The sequence below is a fragment of the Panthera pardus genome, unplaced genomic scaffold (genome assembly GCF_024362965.1).
Source record: "Panthera pardus isolate Hobbes unplaced genomic scaffold, ASM2436296v1 HiC_scaffold_1, whole genome shotgun sequence".
NCBI classification, from domain to species: domain Eukaryota; kingdom Metazoa; phylum Chordata; class Mammalia; order Carnivora; family Felidae; genus Panthera; species Panthera pardus.
The window spans coordinates 81,975,441-81,993,050 of NW_026526654.1; positions in this window are offsets into that span (position 1 = coordinate 81,975,441).

Sequence of the window (17,610 nt, forward strand, 5' to 3'; positions counted from 1 at the left end):
ATTTTTTTCCCCCAGTTTTATTGAGCTATAACTCACACACACGCTGCATAAGGTTAAGGATACAGCATAATGATTTGACTTCTATGTATCACAGATTCACGGTTATCTCCTTGGCGAGGAGATGGCTACCTTCTTTGCCTGGTCACCCCAACCACACAGGCATCCCTTCTGTCTTTCTGTGGGTCCTAGTTTCCTCTTCTCACAAGGTCACCCGTCATATTATAATAGGGCCCCCTGCTAAAACCTCCATTTTAACATAATTACCGCTTTAAAGACCCTGTCACCAAATCCAGTCACATTCTGAGGTACCAGGGGTTAGGTCTTCCGCATACGAATTTTGAGAAGAACACGATTCAGCCTTTAACAATTATTTATTTGCTTTTTGGCTTACCTGTTTTCTTTTATCTCCCCATACTAGAGTTTCCATATCGCAAGAGCAGAGATTTGTCTTTTGTTCACAGCTGTAGCCATGATGCTAACACCATGTCATTTCACGGAAAGTGCTAAGCGTTTGTACTAAAGCAGCGAACAGTCGGCGGTTTTGCATAATTTTATATTACCTTTCCCCAATGTACCCCATTTTCTGAAAGCTTTTTATCTCCTAGAATGCATTTGTTAAGTTTTTATTAATAGATTTTTCCCATGGGATAATCAATGCCATCACGTTCCAGCCCAGATCCAAGAAATCTGACATTTGAGTCCCCTGAGCAGCCTTATCAGTCATAAATATACAATTCCTGTTAACTTTTTTAAAGTGTTGAAAGTATCTCAAGGATTCCTCCCTCCTCTCTTCCCCATCACCATCTTTTCAGATCCTTGGCATGAAGAAACCCGAGCTAGAAAGCCAGGGGATCAATCCTTCTGGCTTTTGCCACTTTAAGTTTCTCTGATTATGGGCTAGTAGATTACGTCAGTTGACCAAAGCCTAAAAATGTCACCCTCTGCCCAGACCATGTTTTCCTGTGTCTAGGCAGTTAAAGTGAATTCCAGAACCCCAGCCAGTCAGGTTAGCGGATCTAAAAACAGAGGCTGAAAGGAGATCATCCACTCAGCTTCAGAACCCATGGGGAGTCACCCCATAAAAAATGGTCCATTTCAAAAACGGTAGGTCCCTATTCTTTGAATGCTTTGTCATATCTCGCAGGCAGCAAAAAGTTTTTACAAGAATGAAAATCAACTCACCCATCGTGCTATAAATAACGGGTGAATTGGGAGCCAGCTCAAAGGCATACCAACTCACTCAAGCCCAGGGGGTCACCAGGCAGCTGTTCCAAGAACCACAGCACCCCCCTGACAGTGGAGGTACCCATGGTTTATAATTAAAACTTTTAATTGTATGCTTATCCTCACAATAATCGTTGCTACAGCAATTTGTTTGTAAACTTGAGCCTTCACACATTTGATTGCCACAGGAACTAGGACAAAATAGCACCCGCCCACGTAAAAAGAACATACACGTACTCGAGTATAATTGGAGTTTAAATTTTGGGGAAAAAAGATCCCTACAACAGAACTCTCTGAACAACATCAACGAGAGTGTATTACTAGAATGGTTATTTGGCATATTCCAAAGGGATCATTTTATTCAGGGGAAACTAATCTGTTACTTTAGTGACCATACAGTATAAGCCCCAAAGAACCAGCCGTTGACGGGTAAAAGCTTCAGGCTTCCAACAGAATCATCTTCCGCCTCGCTCACGGCGCCGCCTGGAAGAAAACTTGAGTTTGAAATTTGACAAACACTTCTCTAGAACACTTTAAGAAACGAGCTTTGGGCCACTTGCTTCTGTCCTGGCAGGACAGCGCTTGCAAGAGAAAGAAGGACAACAAGTCACAAGGTCTGTCCAGGCCTTCAAGCATTTCACAGGGTCAGCAGATGGACGTAAGCGTGTGGCCATCTTGTACTAATAAATGCTAGTGATGTGATTCGGTTTCAAATAAACGGTGCATTTGATTCTGATCCCCTCTACTGCTTCCCGATGCACAGCTACCTGTAATCGTATCTGTAGGAACACCCTTCCAGGAATAAGATAAACTCGAGAGTGGATTTGACGGATAAATTATATCCTCAAAAGAAAGTAAACTCAAACTCAAAGTCCAGCATTTTATTAAGCCAATAACTTATTTCTGGGTCCCTAAAAGGACTTATCTGCTTTTGGAGTTTATGGAAGAAAAGCGTATATGCATGAAATAAGGAGAGTGGAGTTGACGTCCTAAGACTTTAGCTTCACTCTGCCCTTAGCGAGTTAGTGCAAACGGTCTCATGGGACCTCCTCTAATTGTTACCCGCTCTTCTCCTAATCCTTCTCAGAATTAAACAGACTTAAGTATGAATCCCAGTGACCTTGAAAAAGTTACTTAACTTCTGAGCTCCTTTCTTCATCTGTAAAAATGGGCATAATGATGTGACTTCACAAGGTTGTCATCAAGATTACAAAAAATAAATTTTTTTATTGTTTATTTATTTTGAGAGACAGAGACAAAGTGCGAGCAGGGGAGGGGCAGAGAGAGAGGGAGACACAGAATCTGAAGCAGGATCCGGGCTCTGAGCTGCCAGCACGGAGCCCAACGTGGGGCTCGAACCCTCGAACCGTGAGATCATGACCTGGGCCAAGCCAAACTCAGACACTTAACCAACCGAGCCACCCACACACTCCAAAAATAAAGTTCTTAAAGCCCTACATGATGCCTGACACACGGAGGTCATCTGGGGAGGGCCAGCACCATACAGGTACCCTTCTGTCACTGCTCCTTTTTCTCTCTGTTCTCCACTTGTCTTTTCCTTCTCTTGTCCTTGCCTTCTGTATCTTTAAGACAGGCAGATATGTGGTAGATTCCACATGGGTGGTTATTCCATATTCTTGGCCTATTCTGCCACTTGATTAAGGCCCCACGCAGTATGAAAAATCGCAAGTAAAAGAGCTTCACAAATCCATTCATGTCCATGACTTTGTAATTGGTGTGAATCCCCTTGGGCACGTTAACAAAACAGCCCAGGCATAATTTACAAACACCGAGTGTTAAGAGCCAGGAGGAGATGGAGAGGGTCGGACACTTGCCCTGGCTCCTCAGGGGAGAAGCAGAACCGCCAAAGCAGGTGACTGCCGTCCTCTGACTCCTGCGCAGGGCACGGCATCTGTATTTGTTCCTCCTGGTTAACTCGCTCTTCTGAAAACTTTATGTCTGGGTGTAGAGCTCTGTTTCTTCGATTTTCTCTCCTGTTTATATTTGACTTTTTTTTTTTTAATGTAGCACATAGGTGATTTAAAACCTATGTCTATTTTAATTTCCGGCTCAATCTGAATGTTTACGCTTTCCGTTCTGTTTAACGATGGCAAGACACAAACTCCACTAAGTAGATTTATGAAGTGCCCTTCTGGGGCTCTAACAAATGGACAACGTGGCTGTGTTTCTCCTCCATGGAGTCCTGATCTCATGTGACTTGGGTAAAAGATCAGGGATGGAAAAGGGACAAAGAAGAAAATAACAGCAGGAAACATACAGAGAAGCATTTTGTGAGAAACCTACCCACAAAGGCAAAATTCATCTCCAAATCCCCATAGAATTTTGAAAGTGTCAGAACTGGTCATACCCAGGAGCCAAAGGCAGCTTTGTTTACAAGTTAGAAACAGTAATTCCCCCCTGACTCCATTGTCTTTGCCTACCCAAGACAACCCAACGAATCTTGTAAAGCACGATTTTCCCAACAGGTGAAGCTAGCAGAGTCCTAAGAGATGCAGAGCCCAGCTACGTAGACTTCCTAGTTTCTTTGACTTCACAATCCAACTCATGGCATTTATTGAGCAACTATTATGTGCCAGATTGTGACAGCATACCAGGCAATGCCAGGAATTTAGATGGTTATGATATTTCCTTTAAGTGAGGAATACCTACACCTTCTGCACTTGGCTGGCTCCTTCTTTTTATATAGCTCTCAGATCAAATATCATTGTTTCTAAGGCCTCTGACCATCCGTCCTAGAGCTGCCCTCGGTCCCCTGCACCTGTCACTCTTCATTGCATCACCTCATTTTGTTTTTATTTTCTTTAAACATTTACGACTACCTAAAATTATCTTGCATGCTCACGTGTTTTACTTGTTGGGTATATTAGCTGTCTCCTCGACTAAAATATAAGATGCGTAAGAGCTGGCCCTTTTCCATCCTGACCATGTACCCACTGGGTACCTGGCACTAATAGGCAAATGAAGGCAAAAGCCGAGTACATACCTACAAAGGCAGTATCGTTCAAGGGATGCCACTCAGACAAGGGGGTCCTCAGTGTATTCCCCTTGCTCCTTCTGAGGCTGACACTATGACTGAGGTTTGGGAAATGTCAGGGACTCCTTCCGGGAAGGCAACTGAGTTTCAGAGGATGGGTAGGAGTTAGCCCAGTGATGATAGGGGAAAGATACGCCAGGCAGAAGAGACAGCTCACACAAGGATGCGGACTCCTGAATGAACAAACTCTCAGATTTGCCACTGTTCTGTGCGACAGAAGCAGGCCTTGAAGGGTGCAGACAGGGAAAAAGTGAACCGGGGGAGAGAAAGAGGAAAATCAAGAAAGCAGAGGCAAAATACCCAGGGAGACAAAGTAGGGGTTTGGAGATGTGATCGGAAGATTTTTAAGCCGAGAAGCAAAAAATATCGTGGTGAAGACTAACCAGTGGCTTTTTAGTGAGTCCAACCTGCGTCCAAACCCCAGTTGTACCGCTTACAAGTCGCGTGACCCACTGTCTGTGCCGTTTGTAACTTGGAATAAGAACAAAACCCACTTTGCACACTTGTTGTGAAGGCGAATGCCTGCAAAGTCACCTTGCCCTGTGCTAGGCGTGTGAAAGTGTGCAATCGCTCTATGCTTGGGTGATGAGTACTGGGGACAACAAAATTATTTGTGCATTTTAGAAAGAGCCCTCCGGAATCAGTGCGGAACAGATGTGATAAGCTTCCAGAAAGCATGACCTGAAAAAACAGTTCGTTTGTTTCTTTGTTTCCAACTTCATTGAAGTGTAGTCGTCGCACAATAAACAGCCTGTTTTCAAGTAGCTGATTTGACAAAACATTTTAAGAATATCTGGAGACCAACATAGGCAAACAAACGTATTAAAAAATACATGACAGTGATGACCTACTGTCAACCATTTCAAAAGAAATTGTTTTAATGCCAAAAGTAAGTAGGGAGAACATTATCTATAAACAAAGGGCTCGTGTTCAAAGTGGACAATATCACTTTATGGAAAAACGTACCGCATTATTTTCAACATTTTCCCACAGATCAATGAAAACTCTATGCTGCGTTGGTGTTTGGAACCTCTGACATTCAGACTTCCTTAGCGGGTATGAGCCTGGATGCAGGGGGGCAATCTGGGGGGCAGTTGGTCCCAGTAAGAAATGGACCGAGGTTATGGGAATGGGTATGGAGATGGGGCGACAGATTCAAGAAATACTAAGAAGGCAGAATCAGTAGGCGTTGGATGTTGGAGGTGAAAGATGGAGAAAGTCAAGGATGAACCATGGGGAGAAGGAGATCCAACATAGGAGGAGAAGGAAGTTTGGTGGAGAAGCGTGTGATCCTTTGCTCAGGGGTTTCCATGGGGCATCCTAATAGCAAGGTCTAATGGGCAGTTGGGATGCTTGGGTCTGGAGCCCAGGAGAGCAGCCTATGCTTGAGATACAAAATTGGACACCATCAGCATTAGTGAAGGTTTCAAATACCTAGAGTAGAGCGTGTGCAGAAGGGGAGGAGGGGAAGATCGGGGGAAGAAGAGCCATTGGTATTTTCTTAAGCTCCCCACCCCAACCAGAGAACTTTAATGAGCAGCTAGGAGTGCAAAGCACCATAGAAGGAAGCAGGTAAGCTACTAACCTTTGATAGGATCCCCTCATATTTGTAGAGGGATTTAAAGTTCATACAATTCTTTTGCATCTAATGCCTTACTGAATGTTTGCAGTCATCCTCTTGGCTAAGAAGTACACCCAGGTAAGGAAACAGAGGCCAAAATCAACATTTAAGGATCAGATATAGCACACAAATTAGGGAAGAAGATGGAAAGGGAGAAAGATAGTAGTTGGAAAACCTGCAAAGGGGGAGAGTGTAGCAAACTGTGTGTCATTTTTTAAAAGATAATGACAGTGAACTTTTCTAGAGTGCCTTTTATCTACCAGACATTGTGCTAAGTGCTTTATAAACTATTTCATTTGGCCCCCAAAGCAACCCTCTGAAGGAGATACTATTATTAACCATATTTTACAGTCGAGACGCTCACATTTGACACCGATTAAGTAAACTTGTTCACAATGCTGTGAGTGGTAGAGTTGGAATCCAGTCCCAGAAGGTCTGACAGCAGATCCATCCAAGGGCAAGGGAGCAGTCGGTTACGTCAAGGGCTCAGAGAATTGGTCAAGGATGACCAGGCCCGAAACGTGTCCGTGGCATTTGGTAGCTCAAAATCTTAGCTCGAGAGTCCGGGTGAAGTGTGAGGAAAGCAGAAAGGACGAATGTCACATTGAAACGGATACGGCTGCCACGTATGGTCTTGAAAAATGTGCGTCGCCTCTGTTACGAGCAGGCTCACTCCTCCCGTGTTTGACAGGTGTGCAGCCTGCACAGCTCCAAGCAGCAGCCCGGCGTGAGGGTTAGACGGAGTACCCGGGACACCCTCCTATATACTTTAAAGAAACTGATGTTAAAGGAGACACGAGGGAGGGGGGCGCCTAGGTGGCTCAGTCCGTTACGCTTCTAACTCTTGGTTTGGGCCCAGATCACGACCTCACGGTTTGTGGGTTTGGGCCCCGCATCGGGCTCCACGGTGACGGTGCGGAGCCTGACTGGGGTTCTCTCTCCACCTCTCTCTCTGCCCCTCCCAGGCTATCTCTCTCAAAATAAATAAATAAGCTTGAAAAAAAAAAAAAAAGAGAGAGAGAGAAACCACGTAAGTCAGGAGTTAGAAAGAGTAGTAAGAAAAGAAAGAGCCCCCCCCCTTTTTTTTTAAGCTGAGAGATATATAAGCATATTATAATGGTAAAGAAGAGGTTGCCTGGGATGGTCCCAGCCTCCCTGTAAAATTGTCAACAGTGTCCCCTTTCCTCCAGCTTTTCCTGGTGAGGACAACATATTATATGGTCGTTCTAAGTAGAAGAATCTTGGGAGGGGGAGAAACGGAAGATGTAAGAGAGAAGGGCTGTGTGTTGGAGCGAGGTTCTGGAGATAGAAGGGAGAGCTCCTGGGCAGGTAGAGGGTTGTCTTGGAAGGAGGGCCACAGGGCTTCCCCTGAAGAAGAGAGCCATGAGGTCAGAGGAAGTGTGGATGCTAATGGGTCAGGGGCTGGATACAAGTTTGTGAGATCTCTTGCCTGACCCCTTTTCTCTGTGAAACCAGTGGCCATGGGGTCACAGTTTAGGGTTCAAATTTCATGTTCAATTAGTTTTTTAGTTTGTTAGCCATGAAGACAACCTTTTCACTTAGGTGTTTCCACGGTTCTCTATAACAAAAGCAGACAGTGTGGGAGATCCGAGCTGAGCCTGAACAAATCGATGAAAATACATGCCCTAAGAGAAGGTGATTTAGTCGTGTTACTATGAAAATGTTAGCACAGAATAGTAGCATGAGACAAATCTACACCACTGATGCTTGAAGTGTCTCTCCAATTTCATTGTAATTATAATAGTAGCTTATTATTGAAAGCTTATTATGTTCTAGAAAGAATTCTACTTTAAATCTATATTTTAATATAATAGTCTAAACGTATGCGCTTTTCTATTTTTATGATCCCCCCTTTTTTATAATTGGTGGGAAAATCGAGTAACTCACCCAAGTTCACATACCTAGTAAATGGCAGAACCAACATTTAAATTCAAGGCTCATACTCATAACCAGTGTTATCATCCCCTCCCCCTCTCTCACTATAATCTGTTGATTTAAGTTCATTTCAGGTCTTCTCCTTTATCTGTGGCGTTAATCAAAGTTGTCCTTACGATAAAATGACCACTGAATCCCCCCCTCGAAAGAGATGAGGCAGGAATCTGATACGTAGGCTGCCGACACGTGGGACCAGACCCCCGGTTAAACAGGGTATCGGTTCTTTGATTGTTGCTGCCCCTATGGGACAGTTCAGTCTTGGCTGCCATGTGAAGGCTCTAAGGGGCATGCTGGGCGACGCTATGCTGGCTGGATTACTCAGTTTGAGAAACACGGTCACGAAATTCAGCCATGGGGGCAGTCGCCCAGTAAAAGAACTGAAAGACTGAATCAGCAGTGACAGAGGCCACTCTCTGACTCCGGTCGTTCTCCAGCTGTAGTGACCTCCCTGTCAATGTTAATACGTTGGAAGCTTTCAAGAACAAGCATAAGGCTTTGGAGAAATCTCTTTGATTCTTTATTCTGCTCTTTTAAATATTAATATAGTATGCAACATGTTTGTTGATTATGCCACTATCTCCTTTGGGGACTAGAAAAACAATGTGAACAGTGTGGGATAATTATGGCTCAATCGATCAAAAAACTAGTGTCAAAAAATGACTACGGTAGAGATTGTTGGGACACAAAAGAAATAGAATTGATAGTTCGTGTCACAAGATTAGTGATCAGGACAGTTCTCTTGACTACAGTGACGGGGATATAATGCTGATTTAGGAATTTTTAAAAATTGTCTAAGGTTTTATTACTTTTGGCATTAAAAATTTTGTTTTTCATTGAATAACCCTATTATGGTGGGCTGATTCCTATGACAATGAAAACCAAGAATAATGTTGATATAATAATATCAATTTGATAATATATCTTATATTTATTTGGTGTATTTGTCATGACCTAATACAAAACTATAAAATAATTCAACAATTGCATAATGTCACTAGGAACCATTTTGCCTCTTTGTTTCTTGGAACATATTAGAGGAAACGCATTCTTTTTTTTTTTTTTTTTTTTTTTTAAATCTCACTCCCTAAGTAGTAAGTATATTTAGAGGAAACTCATTCTTATGCACATTTGACAATTACAGACAAAATGTGGCTGCTTCTCAAGATGGGTCTATTTCTTCATTTGTTTTTGTTTTTGTTTTAATTTTTTTAAGGTTTATTTTATTTTTGAGACAGAGGGGAGGGGCAGAGAGAGAGAGAGAGAGACAGAATCTGAAGCAGGCTCCAGGCTCCGAGCTGGCAGTGCAGAGCCCGACGTGGGCTCCAACTCATCAACTGCGAGATCATGACCTGAGCCGAAGTCGGACGCTCAACCAACTGAGCCACCCAGGCGCCCCATATTTCTTCATTTGTTAGAAAAGATGGACATGATAGCATCTCTAGGTCCCTTCCAGCTTTAGCATTGGATGCTTCAACAGTGTGAGCAACAGTAGGGTCAGGTCAGGAAGAAAGGCATTGTGGGACATCTGTAGGGAGCAAAACACAAGAACTACCATTCTGGCGGCTTATGAAGTCTCAGACAATTCCAAAAACAAAACAAAACAAAACAAAAAAAACAGCTAAAAACAGGCTACTGCTAAAAGATGCAACTTTTGTTTTTCAAAAAAAGGACCCAGCCTTCACCCAGAAATTGTCTTCTTTTCTGTTGGCATATTCTCTTAGTCGCGGGAGAGCCATTGAGCGAAGCCTTGTATATCATTTCTGTGTGAATGAGACACGCCTCTAGGCCCGAAGATATTACGAGGGTAATCCCTGGCTTTACAGAAATCACAGAAGTAGGAAAGGCATTTTAGAAGTTCATCTCTTCAATGCCCTCATGGACAAGTTTTGGGGAATGCTGTTTATTCACTGGTAGGCTCTAGGGACACAAAGATGAGTAAAAAGTCAGCTCTGGCCATTCAGGAGTTGGTAGCTGGAGTAGGCTGAGACCCATGGCACCCATGGACGCACAGGTGGATGCGGTCTATGAGATAAATAACAGAGCTGCCAGACTGTAGCAAAACTTGGTGCTCCCTCCTTCATCCCTGATGTGGTGGCCCAGAGACCGTATTACGTCAGTAACTTTTTGTAAATCTGGAAATAACTTCGGAATTTTAGCAAATTGATATTTGTCCTAAAATGACCCTTCAGGGCGGAGACAGTGGGTCTACAGTCCAAAAGCAAGCTCCCAGATGAGTGGCCCTCTGGGGGAACTGGCAGGTCAACCACAAAGCACAGGGTATTTTTTTTTCTTAGTGTAATAAATGAGCATACACGGGCAGGGACAGCTCCCAAAAGTCTAAATAGAAGAGGTTTTTCTATATGGTGTGTGTGTGTGTGTGTGTGTGTGTGTGTGTGTGTGTGTGTGTATGTATGGATGTGGGTGTGAGTATGAAGCTGAGCTTGCAAAGCACACACTTGTTTTTACTTGGAGTGTATCTTTCGTTGGAGTGGGGAGGAATGGATGAGATGATCTAAGAGGGGCTCACACCCCTCTCTGTTACCACCGAACAGTGATGCTGTGTCAACAGAATACGTATGTATCATAAATGTGTAGATACAGCTGTAGGTACATATGACGGCTGGAGGTAGGGTGCTAACATTGGTATTCTCGTTCATTGGTAGCATTCGTTTTTGCAAAGATTAATTTTATTTGAGAGAGACAGCATGAGCAGGGGAGAGAGATAGAGGGAGGGGAGAGAGAGAGACAGACAGTCAGAGACAGAGAGAAAGAGAGAGGATCCTAAGCAGCTTCCACAGTCAACATAGAACCCAATGCGGGGCTCAATCCCATGATCCTGGGATCATGACCTGAGCCAAAACCAAGGGTTGGATGTTCATCCGAGTGAGCCACCCAGGAGCCTCCAAAAGTATCATCCTAAGCAGGAAAATAACATGGCTGTGTGGTTCAAGAACCCCAGGAATGCTCACAGACTTGGACTCAGTGACAACCGTTTCTGGACTGTTGCCTAAACAAGCAATTCAAAATGCAGAAACCAAACAATTGTTGCAAAAACCATATGTGTGAAAACCAGACAATTGTGAGCAAACCTTTATGTCCTCCAAATAGAAAGCGATTTCCTAAGTTGTAGCACATTGATGCAACAGAATAGTATGCAGCATTTATTTATTTATTTATCTATCTATCTATTTATTTATTAATTTAGAGAATTTCAAGCAGGCTCCACCCTGTTGGCACAGACCTCGATGTGGGGCTTGAACTCATGGAACTGTGAGATCATGACCTGAGCTGAAACAAAGAGTTAGACGCTTAATTGACTGGGCCACCCAGGTGCCCCAGCATACAGCATTTAAAAGTGAGGAATAGGAAGTTTACGTAGCCATTTGTAAACGTGCATATTTTTATAACGTTCAAAAAAGGAGTTTTTATTTAATATTTAAATGAAAAAATTATGTATCCCATAAATATATGAAGATTCATGCACAAAAAACCTAGACGGAAATATACATAAAATGAAAATGGTTTTTCTAAATTCCTGAATTTCCAGAATATTGATATTCCTCTTTGTTTCAGAAATACCAGACAGCTCGATTGTTTCTGTGGAAAGTCTTAAGGAATTGAAACAAACAAACACAACTAGAACTAAAACATAAGTTTAGCAAGGTAGGTATCAGAATACAAGGTCAACATATAAAAACCAGTTGTATCTCTCTATGCGAGCAGTAAATAATTGGGAAACATTTTAATTCATTGCTAACAGTGTTAATAATAATAACATACTGAGGGGCGCCTGGGTGGCTCAGTCGGTTAAGCGGCCGACTGCGGCTCAGGTCATGATCTCGCGGTCCGTGAGTTCGAGCCCCGCGTCGGGCTCTGTGCTGACAGCTCAGAGCCTGGAGCCTGTTTCAGATTCTGTGTCTCCCTCTCTCTGCCCCTCCCCCATTCATGCTCTGTCTCTCTCTGTCTCAAAAATAAATAAACATTAAAAAAAAATTAAAAAAAAATAATAACATACTGAAGAATAAACTTCACAAAAGACATGTAAAATGCCTATGTTGAAAACTATAAAACATGACTGAGACAAAGTAAAGAAGACCTAAAAAATGAAGAGGTATGTCATGTTCACGGAGCAGAAACTCAATAGTGTTAAGATGTCAATTCTTCCCATATTGACTTCCAGAACCAATGGAACCTCAAACACCAGCAGGCTGTCTTTTAAAAATAGATATTGACAAGTTCACTCTGAAACTTATATGGAAATGCAAGGCATCTAGAATGCCAGAACAATCTTGGAAGAGAAGAACAGTTCTACCGGACATAGGCTGCCTGACTTCAAGACTTGAAGAGATCAATGGGATAGACTATGGCAGCCAAGTCCAAGAATAGACCTATTTTCATACAGTTGATTTTATCTATCTATCTATCTATCTATCTATCTATCTATTTATTTATCTTTTTTTTTATAAAAATTTTTTAAATGTTTTATTTATTTTTGAGGCAGAGAGAGACAGAGCATGAGCAGGGGAGGGGCAGAGAGAGAGAGCGAGACACAGAATCCAAAGCAGGCTCCAGGCTCTGAGCTGTCAGCACAGAGCCTGATGCGGGGCTTGAACTCACAAACCGTGAGATCATGACCTGAGCCGAAGTCGGATGCTTAACCAACTGAGCCACCCAGGCGCCCCAGTCAGTTGATTTTATTTATTTTTTATTTATTTATTTTTTTAAATTTTTTTTCGTGTTTTTATTTATTTTTGAAGGCGAGAGAGAGAGACAGAGCATGAGCAAGGGAGGAACAGAGAGAGAGGGAGACACAGAATCCAAAGCAGGATCCAGGCTCCAAGACGTCAGCGCAGAGCCCGACGCGGGGCTCGAACTCATGGACCGTGAGATCATGACCTGAGCCGAAGTCGGACGCTTCACCGACTGAGCCACCCAGCGGCCCCAACAGTCAGTTGATTTTAAACCAAGACGTCAAATAAATTCCACGGAAAAAAAAAAGTTATTTCACCAAATGGTGTGGAACAACCCTAAAAGTATATAATAATATAAATAGAAGAGCTAAAACAAAGTAGAAAACACAGGATAATATCTTCATGACCTGGTGGCAAGCAGGGAGACGGAATACCATTAAAGAAAAATATTTGTAACTAAGACTTCATCAGACTGCAACAACTATGCTTGCCAAGAGATACCGTTCAGAAAATGAGAAGACAAGCTACAGCCTGGGGAATATATTCGCAAAGGACTTATTTCCAGAATACCCACAATGGAGTGAAAAAAAAAGTGCCAAGGGGCACCTGGGTGGCTCAGTTGGTTAAGTGTCCGCTTCATCTCCGGTCATGATCTCACAGCTCATGTGTTTGAGCCCCGCATCGGGTTCTCTGCTGTCAGCACAGAGCCCACTTCGCATGGTCTGTTCCCACCTCCCTCTCTGCCCCTCCCCAACTCATTCTCTCTCTCTCTCTCAAAATAAATAAATAAACTTAAAAAAAAAGTGTCAAAAGAAACACTAATACTGTGTGAACCTCACATACGTGGAACCAAAAAAAAAAAAAAAGGAGAGAGAAAATACATCTTGGGATGAATATATGTCATGTAGAAGAATGACTAAAAGTCCCTGTGTTTGTGGGACTTTGTTGGCAGGACAGGGAGTAGAGGAATAAGCGTTGTATTGCGGAGTCAGTCCTCATGATCAGGTGGCTTCCTGATCTGTGAGATGAAGAGTGGGGAGTTTGACAATCCCCCAGACCCCTTAAGAGGTTTTAAATTATGTGGATCCCAGAGGTCACACAACAGGACAACTAACCCAAAATACACAGAGAAGAGGTGTCATTAGAGTCTGAGGCCTTTTCCATCTTTCTATGAAAACAAATCTTATCATGGTGCTTCCCGTTGGCTCCATTTGCTCTCACGGTAAATCCAAACTGCCCTGGAAAATCTGATTTAGTGTCTAAACCGTAGAGCCCCGGGGGACTGGCCTCCGTTTCTCTCTGTTGCCATTTCCTTATCCCACCCCTGTCCCTTCTGGCAAGCAGGAGCCTGAACTTCAGTTACCTCCCCTTCCTGCACCCCTTAGCCTTAGTCTGGGTCTTGACCCGTGTGTTCTCTTCCTGACCACTCTGCCTGCTCCACTGGCTTTTGCCTGGTTCGACTCGAGACACCTCAATGCCAAATTTGCCTTATCTCCTGTGTGCTTATTCCTATGGTGGCATTTATCAACTCATCACACGGCATTTTCATTTTCACTTTATCTGTCTCTACCTCTTCCTGGACTCTAAGCAAAGGAGAGAAATGCCTTAAGATAGAGAGACTTGGGTTCTATCAGAGGTGAGGTCAATGCCCTGGTGGCTAAATGAGTGCAATGGGGTGGGGGGCGGGGGACAAGTGCGAAAGCTTGTTCCTTAAACCACTATGACTGTGGCCAAAGGTCACCTTGACAAATCACAGTACCTTTAGGTTATCAGTCCTATAAAGGAACCTTGATGGGGGAAAAAGAGGGAATTGAACTTGAAGATATTTAGCTTACATAGTGTTTCTCAACCATGGCTGCATGTGAGAATTACAAGCGGGAACTTTGAACAACAATACCAAGTCCAGGCCCTGCCCCCGGAAAATCTGATTTAGTTGTTCTGGGCTATGGCTCAGGCATCGATCTGTCTTTTTAAATGGCTCCTAGTGGGGCGCCTGGGTGGCTCAGTTGGTTGAGCGCCCGACTTTGGCTCAGGTCATGATCTCATTGTCTGTGAGTTCCAGCCCCGCGTCGGGCTCTGTGCTGATGGCTCAGAGCCTGGAGCCTGTTTCAGATTCTGTGTCTCCCTCTCTCTCTGCCCCTCCCCCGTTCATGCTCTGTCTCTCTCTGTCTCAAAAATAAATAAACGTTAAAAGATTTTTTTTTTTTAAATGGCTCCTAGTGACTCTGATGAGGACCAAGTTGAGAATCTCTGGTCAGGGAGGTATAGGGTGAAAAGGGCTGGCCATGTTTGCAGTGTGTGTGTATGGGGCTCCTGGGAGTACAATTAAGTCAGCCCCAGTGTCCCATCTATGACTTATACAACTTAATTCCATTCTTCTTATCCCAAACTCCTTCAGATCGCAATTCTCAAACCAGAAGCACTCATGCATTCATTCTGCTCCTGCAAGAGTAAAGACTACAGGGGACAAGTCCATGACTAAATCAGTAAGCAAATTATCTCTACTTTCAGAGGAAAGACCTTGGCCGGTTGTGCCAGGGAATTACATTTCTTGAGACCCCTTGTATGTTAGGAGTCTTTATATTGGCATTAGGGGGCTTCCTATAGACTTTCTCAAGAGAAAGAAATGTAGAATCTTACAAAGGGACCCTTTGAAATGATTCTTCCACGGGAGCTAAAGAGGACCGGGCCAGCCTTGGGCAAAATTGGACAGATGTGGCAAAGGGTGTCTTCGGGGCTCTTGCTTCTATTTTCTGGCCGTACCAAGGTGTCTGTGCCTCCTTGCCCTCTCCCTCCCCCACCCCCCAGGCATTGTTGGAGACCTTTCTCTGCCTCTTGTGGCATTTTCCTACTCTCAGAGCTTTAATAACTGACAACGAATGGTATAATGAGATAATCAACCAAAGTAATACTTGATTAAAGGTTATTGGTCTCAGAGAAAGAAATACTTCTGTCTAGTTAAAATTCATGAGTTTCCTTGAGAAAGCCCTTAAGGAAAGATCCTAAGATGGGAATCATTTCAGATCCCTAATGGCAGATGGGGGACGATATATTTTTAACAATTTCATTGATATGCAATTTACATATCATAAAATTCACCCATTTTGCAATGGCCAAAAGGTGGCAGTAACTCAAATGTGCACCAATGGATGAATGGATAAACGAGATGTGGTATATATATACCACGGAAGATTTATTCAGTTTTAAAAAGGAAGGGAGTTCTGACACATGCTGTACCATGGATGAACCTTGAAGACATTATGTTAAGTGAAATAAGCCAGTCACAAAAGGACAATTACTGTCCGATTCTGCTTACATAAGGTACCAAGAGTAGGCACGTTAATAGAGACACAAAGTAGAATGGTGGTTGCTAGGGGCTGGAGGGAGGAGGAAATGGGGGCTTGTTCAATGGGTTTGGAGCTGCTGAATTGTGCCCCTGAAGACGGTGAAGGCGGTAAATTTTATATTACATGTATTTTAGCATAAATACAAAAATAATAAATTCACCCATTTAAAGTGTACAATTTAATGGTTTTTAGTACATATAGAGTTGTGCAACCATTGCAATAATCTAATTTTAAAACTTTCCCTCCTCTCCCAAAAGCCCCTCCTCGTACCCCCGAGGAAACATTTGGGGAAGATATTTTTAACAGGCCACAGGTGTTACTCAACACTCATAGACTCTTAGAGAAGGGACCTTAGAGATTTAGTCCTACCTCCTCAGATGAAGAAATCGAGGGTCAGGTAGGCAAAGCGTCTTGGCAAAGGTCTCATAGCTAACTCATGACAGCGTCAGGCCGTTTCATTTCCTGGGAAGTTATTTTTGCTGGTACCAAAATGCTGTCTCTCGCGTTCTTTCAAACTGATGCTTACAGTAGATGAATAGTCTCAGGAGGTATCACTGCTCCCGGTCGGGGACGACCGGGCTCTTTCTTCAGCCTCCCTTCTCGTCTGCCTGAGTTAGGAAGCCGAGAGTAAGAAGAGAAAAGTGGGAGAATTTGAAACTGTTCATTAGTGCTCCCTTATGCCTTGGATTCTGTTAGGAAAGAGTTATAACGAGCTTTACTGAGAATGATGTCTCCGCCTCTCTTAGAAGAGCGATCGGAAACACAGCTAGGCGCAGTGGTTTTCCGTTTGAAAGATGTGGCCTTTTTTAGTGGTGGTAGAGGTACCCGGCAACGAGCAGCATCATGTGTCAGAAATGTCAGGGTCTTGGGCTGGCAGTGGCGGTCACTACGTCCGTTGCCGTATGGCTACTAGAAAGCCGCAGAGGAAGTGTGAGCCAGAGTTTCTGTAGGTCCTGCCATCCTCTGCCTCCTGCCTTTCTACCTCCAGTTGCGTTTAGGCCTAGCACAGCCTGGGCCAGGGCGGTCATTGGATAAAGGTTGGAGTTAGGGGAGTGGTGGATAACTAACTTTGTGAGTTAGTTCGAAATGTGTTTCATGCTCCTTCTGAACTCATTGGTCAATTGAAGCATTTTCAATGGCTCTCATTCCGGGAGGCCTGGTGGGAACAGCTCTGTGGTGGCTAACCATGAAGAAGGAGCAACCAACGACCAGAGGCCCTGGAAAATCACATGGCTAGAGAATCAGGAATTTCTAGACCAAGGCCTGAAGCCTAATTGTGGTGAGATTTGGGCCTCTTTTTTTCTTCTGTCCTTCGGTTTCTCTGTGGATGGGAGCCACCCTCCCTCCTGGTTACCACCTAACTCACCACAGGCTGATGTGGGTCCCTAGGAGTGCTTGGGATTTCTCCAGCCGGGCTACACAGGAGGCAAATACTCCCAATGTCCTGTGAGTTTCCATCCTAATGAGACAAACCTGACTGCGGAGATTGCTGTGGGGAATGACATAGGCTTCTCAACAATGAGTTCCCTGAGGACAGTGCCTAGATTATTCATTTTTAAACTCCTGGTGCCTAGCAGAGAGCCTGGATCGTGTGTTTGCTGAATGAATGAGTAGTAACATTTCACATCAAATGACGCCTTATTATTTACAAAGTGATTTATTTCCCATGCATTAACTCATCCGCACAACTGGATGGTAGGCAAGACTGTTTTACAG